Source organism: Eumetopias jubatus, unplaced genomic scaffold (genome assembly GCF_037043125.1).
Source record: "Eumetopias jubatus isolate StellerSeaLion01/CBP00866 unplaced genomic scaffold, mEumJub1_p1.0 scaffold_10, whole genome shotgun sequence".
NCBI lineage: Eukaryota > Metazoa > Chordata > Mammalia > Carnivora > Otariidae > Eumetopias > Eumetopias jubatus.
The window spans coordinates 54059063-54069194 of NW_028274816.1; the positions used below are offsets into that span (position 1 = coordinate 54059063).

Here is a 10132-nt window from a genome sequence, read left to right on the forward strand (position 1 = left end):
GATAGGCATATCCAAATGAGAACCCACCAGATAGTGATTCCTTGCCGATACTAGTACAGCTAATGTGAAGGAATGCTACCTTGTGAAGGGCAGGTTGGGGAGCAGTTCTGGCCATTGACCAGCCCTGCATTACACCATCTGCTATTCACCTCCCATTTCCCCCTATACTTCTCAGAGTGAGTTTGACAATTCTCAGGACATCAAGGACTGCATCCCTCCATTACTTCTTGAGAGAAGTAAAGTATTTTAGGAGAAACTGCAGTTAGACCAAACAAGAATATTATTTACAAAGTGGTCTATTGTAATTAAAAAGCAGCCTCTGGAACTAGTTCAGTTCAGCCATTTGCCAGTTGAGTAACTGCAAACAAGATGCTTAACCTCTCTGTTCCTCAGTTTCCTTATGTGTTCGGTGTGGATGATAATATCTCTTCTGTTGTGAGGGTTGAAACTTTATGCCTGGCATATATATAGTAAGCTGTACAGTATTAGCTATTATCTTCAATAGATAAAATTATTACTATGTATTCATGAAATTCTAAGCCAGGGAACGGTAAACTATAGGTTGTTGGCCAAATCCAGCCTCTATCCTATTTTTGTATGGCCTGAAAGGAGGAATTTCACCTGTAAAGAATTTTAAGGAGGAAAAAAAGTATAAAAAAAAAATGAGGAAGCAAAGAATTTGGACCGCAAAGCCTAAAACATTTATGGTCTGGCCCTTTAAAAAAAAAAGACATTTATTTTAGAGAGAGCGCGCACCCACAGTGGGGGGAGGAGGGGCAGAGGGAGAGGGAGGACAGTCCTAAACGGACTCTACTGAGTGCAGAAGCTCATGCTGGGCTTGATCTCAAGGCCCTGAGATCGGGACCTGAGCCAAAACCAAAAGTCAGAAAACAAACGCTAATATCACCCGAGAACGCACTGAACGGCAACAGTTCTTACGTTTAACAGGGAAAGAAGTGGCAACCTAGAGTAAGCGGAACCTTGCTGAGGATTCTGGGAAATGTAGTCCGCCAGAGCCGGGCAGTCAGAGCCACTTCCGCTACCGCGCGGAGGCGCTATAAGCCCTTGTGCCGCTAGGGATTCTGGGAAGCGTGGTCCCGGAGCTGCGACCGGTCCAGGCGCTTGCGCTGCGGGAGGGCAAAGCCGCGGTCAGTGGTACCTTCTGGGACGTGAGTCAGGCTGAGCCCCTGCGTCTCTGCCCAGCTCGCTTGGGCGTGGGACCTGCAGGTGCCTTCCTCGCTCTCAGGGAATAGAAGCCTCGGAGAGCAGGGGAGGCGGGGGGGGGGGGCGTCACCTTGGTTTTAGGGCGGGTCGCGCGTCCCTGACTTGGGGGAGGGCGGGGGTCGCGACCTCGGTTCCCCTGGCCTTCCCCACTTCTACACGCTCTGCCGCCTTCTAGCGATACGTTCGTAGACTTGCTTAATTTCTCCGTTTCTCCTGCGTAAAGTGGAATTAAGGGTAGTTCCTCCATAGGAGACGTGTAGTGAGGTTTACGTTGAAGCGTAAAGATGCTTGGAAGCGATCCTGGCACGGGAACAGTGGCCGGTTGTTACCAATCTGCGTTTTCTTTCCGAGAAGCTCTCAGTCCCTGAAAACTTCTGTGAGCCCGGGATGGGTTCAGAGCTGCAGCTGCAGTGTCGCTGGCCCTTCTCTGAGTCCCCGTGGGAATCAGGGCTGTTTAGGATTCCTCCTGACTCCCCATGACCACACCCCTCTTTTTTAAAGGAAGGATTGGTCTCACCCCAGCTGGTGCCTGGGATTGTCCACCGCGATTTATTCTGGACCAGAGGGGGGAAAAATTGTGGTATCTCCCAGCCTCTTTTCCCTTCTCCGCCCCCGAGTTCTCAGAGGGTGCAGAGAGGAGGAGGGAGTGACCCCCTGCCTCCTGCTGGTAACAGTGTCCCACCGTTTGAGAATTGAACATGATGTGCCATTTCTTTCTTTTTTATATGATCTTATTTATTTGAGAGAGAGCATGAGCGGGGGGAGGGGCAAAGGGAGAAGACTCCCCACTGGGCAGGGAGCTCGTGGGGGGCTCGGTTCCTGGACTCTGAGATCATGACCTGAGCGGAAGGCAGATGCTTAGAAGGCAGGTGCTTAACCGACTGATCCACCCAACGCTCCCTGCTGTGCCATTTCTGCTCTCAAGTGGGGAACAGATTTCTTCACTCACTCCTAAGCAGATATTTTTCTACTGGGCACATGTTCAAATGTTTATGGAATAAATGGGAGTTAGATGAGACCTGTGTTGAAGAATGAGTAATAACAATTTGGTAACATGTTGAGTGCCAGATAGCTAGCTTTATATGTATTAATTAACTTAATCTTCCTAACACACAAAGATACTGTGATTATCTGTATTTTACAGATGACATCGTTGATAGGTGAAGAACTTAAGTTATTTATTTTCCCAAAGTCCAACAACAGGGAAGAGACAGAATTGGGAATTTGAGCACAGGCAGTCTGGGTTCTTGACCCTATGCCATACACTTTTTCAGCCCTACAGTGGTAATTATGGGGCATCCCAGTTGGGTGGGGGCTGGCAGCTCAGGGGTGAAAGAATTCATCGAAGGCAGAACAGAGGAGATAGAAGTTTATCGAATACACTGCAAGAGAGGAGCAGGCAGGGCAGCAAAGGAGAGACTGTTTGCCTCTCGGCAGTGGTGAGGGGCCACAGTTTTAGGGCTGAATGAGGAAGTATGGAGATGTATGGAATTTTCCCTTTTCTGGTAATCTTAGGCACTGTGCCTGGTTGTAAGTAGCCCACTGGTTAGTTAGGGACTATGGCCATTTTGAGTGGGTCACTTAATGAGTCTCTTTGCACTAGCTCGGTGGTCACTGTGGGCCCTTTTGCCTTGCTCAAGGTTCCATTGCTCAAGCCTGTTGCCAAAACACAGCCTCTACAGTAATCCCTACGTCTAAAGGAGGGAGGCCATTTGGTAATAATTTGGGACCTTAGAAGACCTGAAAGCTATGCTCATTTAATTACTTTCTTATTTTCTATGACACTCTGTTTTCTGTTTATGGTGGTAGTTTGTGCTTATCATAGAGAAGTAGAGAAATAGATGAAGGCCAAAAATGATCCATAATCCCAGGATGTAGAAACAGCTGTAAACGTGCTAATGTATTTCTTTTTAGTTACTTCTGTGTATATGCATTTTTCTATGCTTCTCAGGAGTTGTATCATACTTGTAGTATTTTTATATTTGGTAACTTGTGATTGTGAACATTTTCACACACAGGTACAGACAATGCTATAATGAATTCTCACATCCATCAACCTTCATCAACCTTCAACTGTTAGTCTAAGTTTTGTCCATCTTTTGTCCATCCCTTTCTTTTTGCTTGAATATTTTATTTATTTTATTTTTTTAAGATTTTATTTATTTATTTGACAGAGAGACACAGCGAGAGAGGGAACACAAGCAGAGGGAGCGGGAGAGGGAGAAGCAGGCTTCCCGCTGAGCAGGGAGCCCGATGTGGGGCTTGATCCCAGGACCCTGGGATCATGACCTGAGCCGAAGGCAGACGCTAACGACTGAGCCACCCAGGCGCCCTTGAATATTTTAATGCAAAAAAAAAAAAAAAACTGGACATTGAGGCAAGAGGATTTATACTAGATTATCATAAATATATGGAGGTCGAGGGAGAGAGGACATAAACAATTCCAAAGTTTTTATGTGGTGATTAGGAAAATGGTGGTTAGTGAGAAAGCTAGGAGCCCTGTAAGACTTAGAGTTAAAGAGGGGCACCTGGGTGGCTCAGTTGGTTAATCATCCAGCTCTTGATTTCGGCTCAAGTCATGATCTCAGGGTCGTGAGATTGAGCCCTGCGTCAGGCTCTGAGCTCGGTGTGGAGTCGGCTTGGGATTCTCTCTCCCGCTCCCCCATCCCTCTGTGTGTTCTCTTTCTCTCTCTCTCAAATAAGTAAATAAAATCTTTAAAAAAAAAAGAGTTGCAATTAAAGAAAAGAACATGACAAATTTAGTTTGTGCCTTTGGAATTTAATTGCTCATGGTTTCCTGAAGACAAATTAAGTGACAAAACAGTAAAAATGATCCATATAGAAATTTTTGTCCTTTATCTCACTCTGTGGCTATATACAGAAGCCACAGCTTTTTCAGAGTATTCAAAAATTGATAGACATTTACTGATAATACTTCCATGTCCTAAAACAAACTTTCTTAGAAACAGACCAGGACTAACGCATCATCTCTGGATTTATCACCACGTCATAATAATGAAGGTGGTGAAAAGAATAACTAGCAATTATTGGGAGCTTATTATGAGTCAGGCAGAGTTTCCAGTGTTTTTTATGTATTAACTCATTTATTTGTCAAAAGAACCTTGTTATTTTCCCCATGTTACAGATGAGATACAAGAAGATAAGTCGTCTCCAGAAAATCACTCAGCCAGTAACTACAGCACTGAACTAAAACCATCAGGTCTTGGGCACCTGGGTGGCTCGGTCGTTAAGCGTCTGCCTTCGGCTCAGGTCATGATCCCAGGGTCCTGGGATCGAGCCCCGCATCGGGCTCCCTTTCCCGCTCCCCCTACTTGTGTTCCCTCTCTCACTGTGTCTCTGTCTGTCAAATAAATAAATAAAATCTTTAAAATAAAATAAAACCATCAGGTCTTACCATAGCACCTCCCCATCGCCCCTCCCCCCGCCCCACCCCCTCCATGTTTTTCTTAACAGTATCAATCATAATACACATATCTATTGGTTAGTGAATTATCTGTCTTCTCAACTATGATATCAGCTTCACGAGAGCAGAGACTTTGTTCACTGCTGTGTCTTTAATATATGGAATTGTGCCTGGCACGTAGCAGATGCTCAATAAGTATTCGTTGAATGTATGAATGAATGTGCTTGGTGAGTAGTAATGAGGCTTTCAGCTAATATAATACAGGATGTGTCTTTATGAACTGTTCATTTGGTCATTTATATATATGTATATGTGTGTGTGTGTGTGTGTGTGTGTGTGTGTGTGTGTGTACATATAAATATATATCTTTATATGATGGAGTGTTTTTTCAATCATTTTTTGATTCCTTGTGTTTTGAGTACTCAGTATATTCTGGGTGCTGGGGAGAAAAAGGTGTGTTAATTATCTCATAGGCAAAACAGATGCTTAACCACTAATTATCCCCTTGGTTGCTCCCCGGTGATGGAAGGCTTCTCGGAGTCCAGAAGTGGAGAGCCGAGCCAGGGACCCCAGACCTCACTTCCTTTTTCCCACTAAACACTGTGAAATGTCAGGTCTCCTTGCAAAACCCTGTTACTGAGCAGAGCAGTAGGGGGAGGCAGAAAGAGGGCCAGCACAACAGAATTGGTGTTACGAACTGAGATTCCGTCCAGGCTTTGAGAAGTGGATCCATTGCTTTCATCTCTACTCAAGTACTTCTTTTTTTTTTTTTTTTAAGATTTTATTTATTTATTTGAGAGAGAGAGAGAGAACACAAGTGGAAGGGAGGGGTAGAGGGAGAGGAAGAAGTGGGCTTCCGGCTGAGGAAGGAGCCCTATGCGGGGCTCGATCCCAGGACCCTAAGATCATGACCTGAGCTGAAGGCAGAAGCTGAACCAACTGAGCCACCCAGGCGCCCCTCTACTCGAGTCCTTCTGTCTGAAGTAGGAAGAGCCACGAACATGAGTGGATGCCGCATATTGGACGCTTATTTGTGTGTGTTGTGTTCATGGAAACCTCCTGACACCTCTAGACGCTAGACACTGTTACGACCCTATCTTATAGATGTAGAAAGAGGCACAAAGAGCTAGCAAGTCAGAAGAGTCGATGGTAGAATCCTGACTAACTGGCTCCAGTATCTCCCAGCAGATCACTTTCAGCAGACCTGTGCCCTGGGGCTCCCCTTTCTCTCATCCCAAGGGACAGCCTTCCTACGTCCTCTTCATGTTTGTGGTTAGAAACGCAGAGACCATATAGAAACACGAGCTCTGGAGTCAAAGTTGGATTCAGGTCCATCGTCGTCTCTCACAAGCTCTGGGACCTTCAGTAACTTAATCTTGTGAATCCCCCGCCTCCTCATCCATTACATGGGAGCAGTAATCATCATATCATCACTTACTGAGAGTTTATATAATGTGCCAGGCACTGAGCCAAGGCTTTTTTCTTTTTTTGCTGTTTTTTGAACGTCAGGTGTATTTCACATATCATACCATTTACCCTTTTAAAGTATATTCACAAGGTTGTGTGACCACGACCACTATCTAGTTCCAGAACATTTTCATCGCCCCCAGAAGAAACCCCACACCCCTTAGCTATCAGCCCTCACTCCCTGCTCTCTTAGCCCCTTGCAACCACTAATTCACTTTCTGTCTCTGGATTTGCTTGGGCAGTTTTGCTCGACTTGCTCACGTAATCCCCAGAGCAACACTATTCATTTAAATGAGAGACTGTCGAGTTTTTATTTCAAATGAAAACATCTAGAAGTCCTAATTTTAATTAGTTTTTCCTTACTACGGTGCACATAGGAGAGGGGCAGGTACCACTGAGACTCTTCTAGCTGCGTGAGGAAAACTCAAGCATTCATACCTCCTACAAAACCAGACACTGATGTCAATTAAACATCATTTCAGGACAACAGATTATTAAGTAATATAGCCAATCAGAATTATGGGCTTTTCAGAGATAAAGGTGAATTTCTTTCTTTCTTTTTTTTTTTAAAGATTTTATTTATTTATCTGACAGACAGAGACACAGTGAGAGAGGGGACACAGGCAGGGGGAGTGGGAGAGGGAGAAGCAGGCTTCCCGCGGAGCAGGGAGCCTGATGCGGGGATGGATCCCAGGACCCTGGGATCATGACCTGAGCCCAAGGCAGACGCTAAACAACTGAGCCACCCACGTGCCCCTAAGGTGAATTTCTTAAGACTAAGAATTGTAAGGGGCGTCTGGCTGGCTCAGTCGGTGCAGTGTGCGACTCCTGATCTCAGGGTTGTGAGTTCAAGCCCCACATTGCGGGTAGAGTTTACTTAAATAATAGATGGATAAATAGATAGAAGGAAAGAATTGTACAGGCTCTGAAATCTGGAGGTCTTATAAAAGACTCCTTTACTGGAAATGATGGCAGAAGACATTTGCAAAGACAAATGGATGATTATAAATTTATATATTTATATACATATATATAATAATTTTGTTATATCACCTGCTTTTTTTTTTGCAGCTGCAGGGGAATCAGCTATAAGAATTTCTTCCTCTACTCACATGTTGACCCTCACAACAATCCCATGAGGGAAGCACTATTACTCACTTTTGTAGGTGACAGTTTTGAGGCACAGATTTGTTTACAATGCACACAGAGCAGCCATCTGGGCAGGGCCTACGTCTCATGGCTTCTTTCTTTGCCAGTTCTGCCTTCCCAGGACTCTGCCCTCTCCCAGAAGCACCAGGAGAAAATGACCAAGTTTCAGGTGAGTTGAGTTTTGATTTTTATCAAAATTACATGCCTTTTCCTCAAAGATTAGACACATCTTTTTTCTCTTCTATGGGAAGGTTAAAGGAGGAAAACAGGTATTTGTTACATGCCAGTTACTTCTTTTTTTATTGGTTCTCTTTTTTTGTTTCTATCCTTAGCTTTTGTTTTGGTTTTGGCTTTGGTTTTATTTTAGCGTCATCTTCATTTCACAAATAATAGCTCAGAAATTTATAGATTTCAGAAAATTAAAAAACCAACCCACATTACTACACTGCATATGTCTGCTGCTTTCCCCTTGCTATATTTATAAAGTTATAATTACAGTATATGTACAGTTTCTAATTTTATATTTTCGCTTACTGTTACTATTTGAGTTTGTTTTATGATTCAGCATTCTTTGATGTGCTCATCTTAAAAGGGTTTCTAGGGGCGTCTGGGGGGCTCAGTCGGTTAAGCGTCTGCCTTCGGCTCAGGTCATGATCCCAGGGTCTTGGGACTGAGCCCCACGCCCGCTTCTCTCTCTCCCTCTGCCCCTCCTCCACCCCACCTCTGCTTGTGCACATGCTCTCTCTGTTTCAAATAAATAAAAATAAAATCATTTTTTGAGTTACAGTTTACATATGATTTACATATAATAAAGCATTTGATCAATTTTGATGAACATGCACACCCACATGACCACCGCCACGGTCTAGATGTAAACCATTTCTGTCACCACTAAAAGTTCTGGTTCCCTCATGTCCCTCCCCAGTTAATCCCAGTCCCATACACCTGGCTGTAGGCAATGACCAATTTACTTTATGTCACTACAGATTAGATTAATCTTAAATTACTTGAGCTTTGTATGTTGGTCCTCAACCCTCCCGGGAGCTTCCCAGCTGTAATCTGAAATGGGCCCTATACTCGGGAGGCAGGGAGAGATGGAAGAAAGGGGCGGGCCAGTCCAGGTTGGTAGGTGGCAGTTTTACTAAGCAAAGGGAATTTACCTGTGAGGCTTGTCTTGGGTGGCACCAAGACAAATGGGTCCCCTCAGCTGCCCTCCACATCTTAGAAGTTTATCAAGAGGCCCTGTCCTCAGTATACTGTGCAGGTGTTTTCAACACCACATCATTATCTCAAATCTGTATCTTTGGAGCCGTCTGTGGGAGCAGGAAAGACAAGCAGAACCCACATCCCAAGGACAGGAGGGGGTGAGGAGCCTCCGATTGCCAGGGTCCAGCTCACAGGTCATTTGGCAGTCATGTCTTTTTTTTTTTTTTTAAAGATTGTATTTATTTATTTGACAGAGACAGACACAGCGAGAGAGGGAACACAAGCAGGGGGAGTGGGAGAGGGAGAAGCAGACTTCCCACCGAGCAGGGAGCCTGATGTGGGACTCGATCCGAGGACTCTGGGATCATGACCTGAGCCGAAGGCAGACGCCCAACAACTGAGCCACCAGGTGGCCGGGCTGTCATATCTCTTTGATGATGTCCCCCCACATCATGTAAATGAAGTTATACAGTGTGTATTCATTTTGTGTCTGGCTCCATTTGTTCATCCTAATGTTTTTGGACCCAAATCAATAGTCCTTTTTATTGCTGCGTAGTATTTCATAGTGTGGGTTTTCCACGAGTTGGTTATCCATTCACTCACTGATGGACATTTGGGTTGCTCCTTGTTTTTGGCTCTTGAAAGTAAACTTCTGTAAGCATTTGTGTACTAGATTTTTCGATGAACACAGGCTTTCTCTCTCTCTCTCTCTCTCTCTCTCTCTCATAAGTAACTAGGAGGAGAATATAATCTTTGGGTCATACACTTAACTTTTTAAGAAATTGTCAAATCATTTTCCATTGTGATTGCATATTTTATATGCTTTCCCCAAGGTGTTAGAGTTCCAGTTGGCGCCACACTTTTTCTAACATTTGATATTTTCAGTCTTAATTTAGTTTTAGTTAAATTTTAGTTATCCTAATGACAGTTATGTTGTGATATATCACTGTGGCTTTCATTTGCATTTTCCTTTTTCCTGATGCCTGAGATGTTGAATGTCTTTTTTCTGCTTTCTGGTCATCTGCAGACTTCTTTTTGAAACGTTTGTTCAATGCTTTTGCTTATTTTTAAATTAAGTTGTTTATTTGTATTGAATTTTAGTAGTTCTTTTAATATTCTGAATACAGGATGCCTGGGTGGCTCAGTCGGTTGAGCGTCTGCCTTCGTCTCCCGTCATGATCCCAGGGTCCTGGGATCAAGCCCCGCATCGGGCTCCCTGCTCAGCGGGAAGCCTGCTTCTCCCTCTCCCTCTCCCCCTGCTTGTGTTCCCTCTCTTGCTGTCTCTCTCTGACAAATAAATAAATAACATCTTAAAAAAGAAAAGAAAAGAAAACTAAAATTCTAAAATAATAATAATAATAATATTCTGAATACAAGTCCTTTTGACCCAAGAGCATTTAGATCTTCTTTCATTTAGATCTTCTTTCATTTATCTGGGTCTTATTTCTTTCCCTCAGTCATGTTTTATAGGTTTCAACATGTGGGTTTCTTACATGTATCTTGTTAAATTTGTCCCTAAATGATTTATGTTTTGGGGGTGCTATTCTGAATGCTGTTGTTTTTGAAATTCAATTTCTATTTGTTTGTTGCTAGAATATAGAAATATAACTGACTTTTGTATCTTGACTTTTCTAAGTTTGCATATTAAATCTAGAAACGTTT

General features: G+C 43.7%; 1 long non-coding RNA gene across 1 annotated transcript; it reads left to right on the top strand.

Moving 5' to 3' along the window:
- Nucleotides 1–1097: 1097 nt before the first annotated feature.
- Nucleotides 1098–9718, top strand: LOC148163243 (uncharacterized). Its single transcript, XR_015769183.1, has 3 exons — nucleotides 1098–1148; nucleotides 7187–7433; nucleotides 9598–9718. It is a non-coding gene; the product is annotated as an uncharacterized LOC148163243 (long non-coding RNA).
- Nucleotides 9719–10132: the final 414 nt, after the last annotated feature.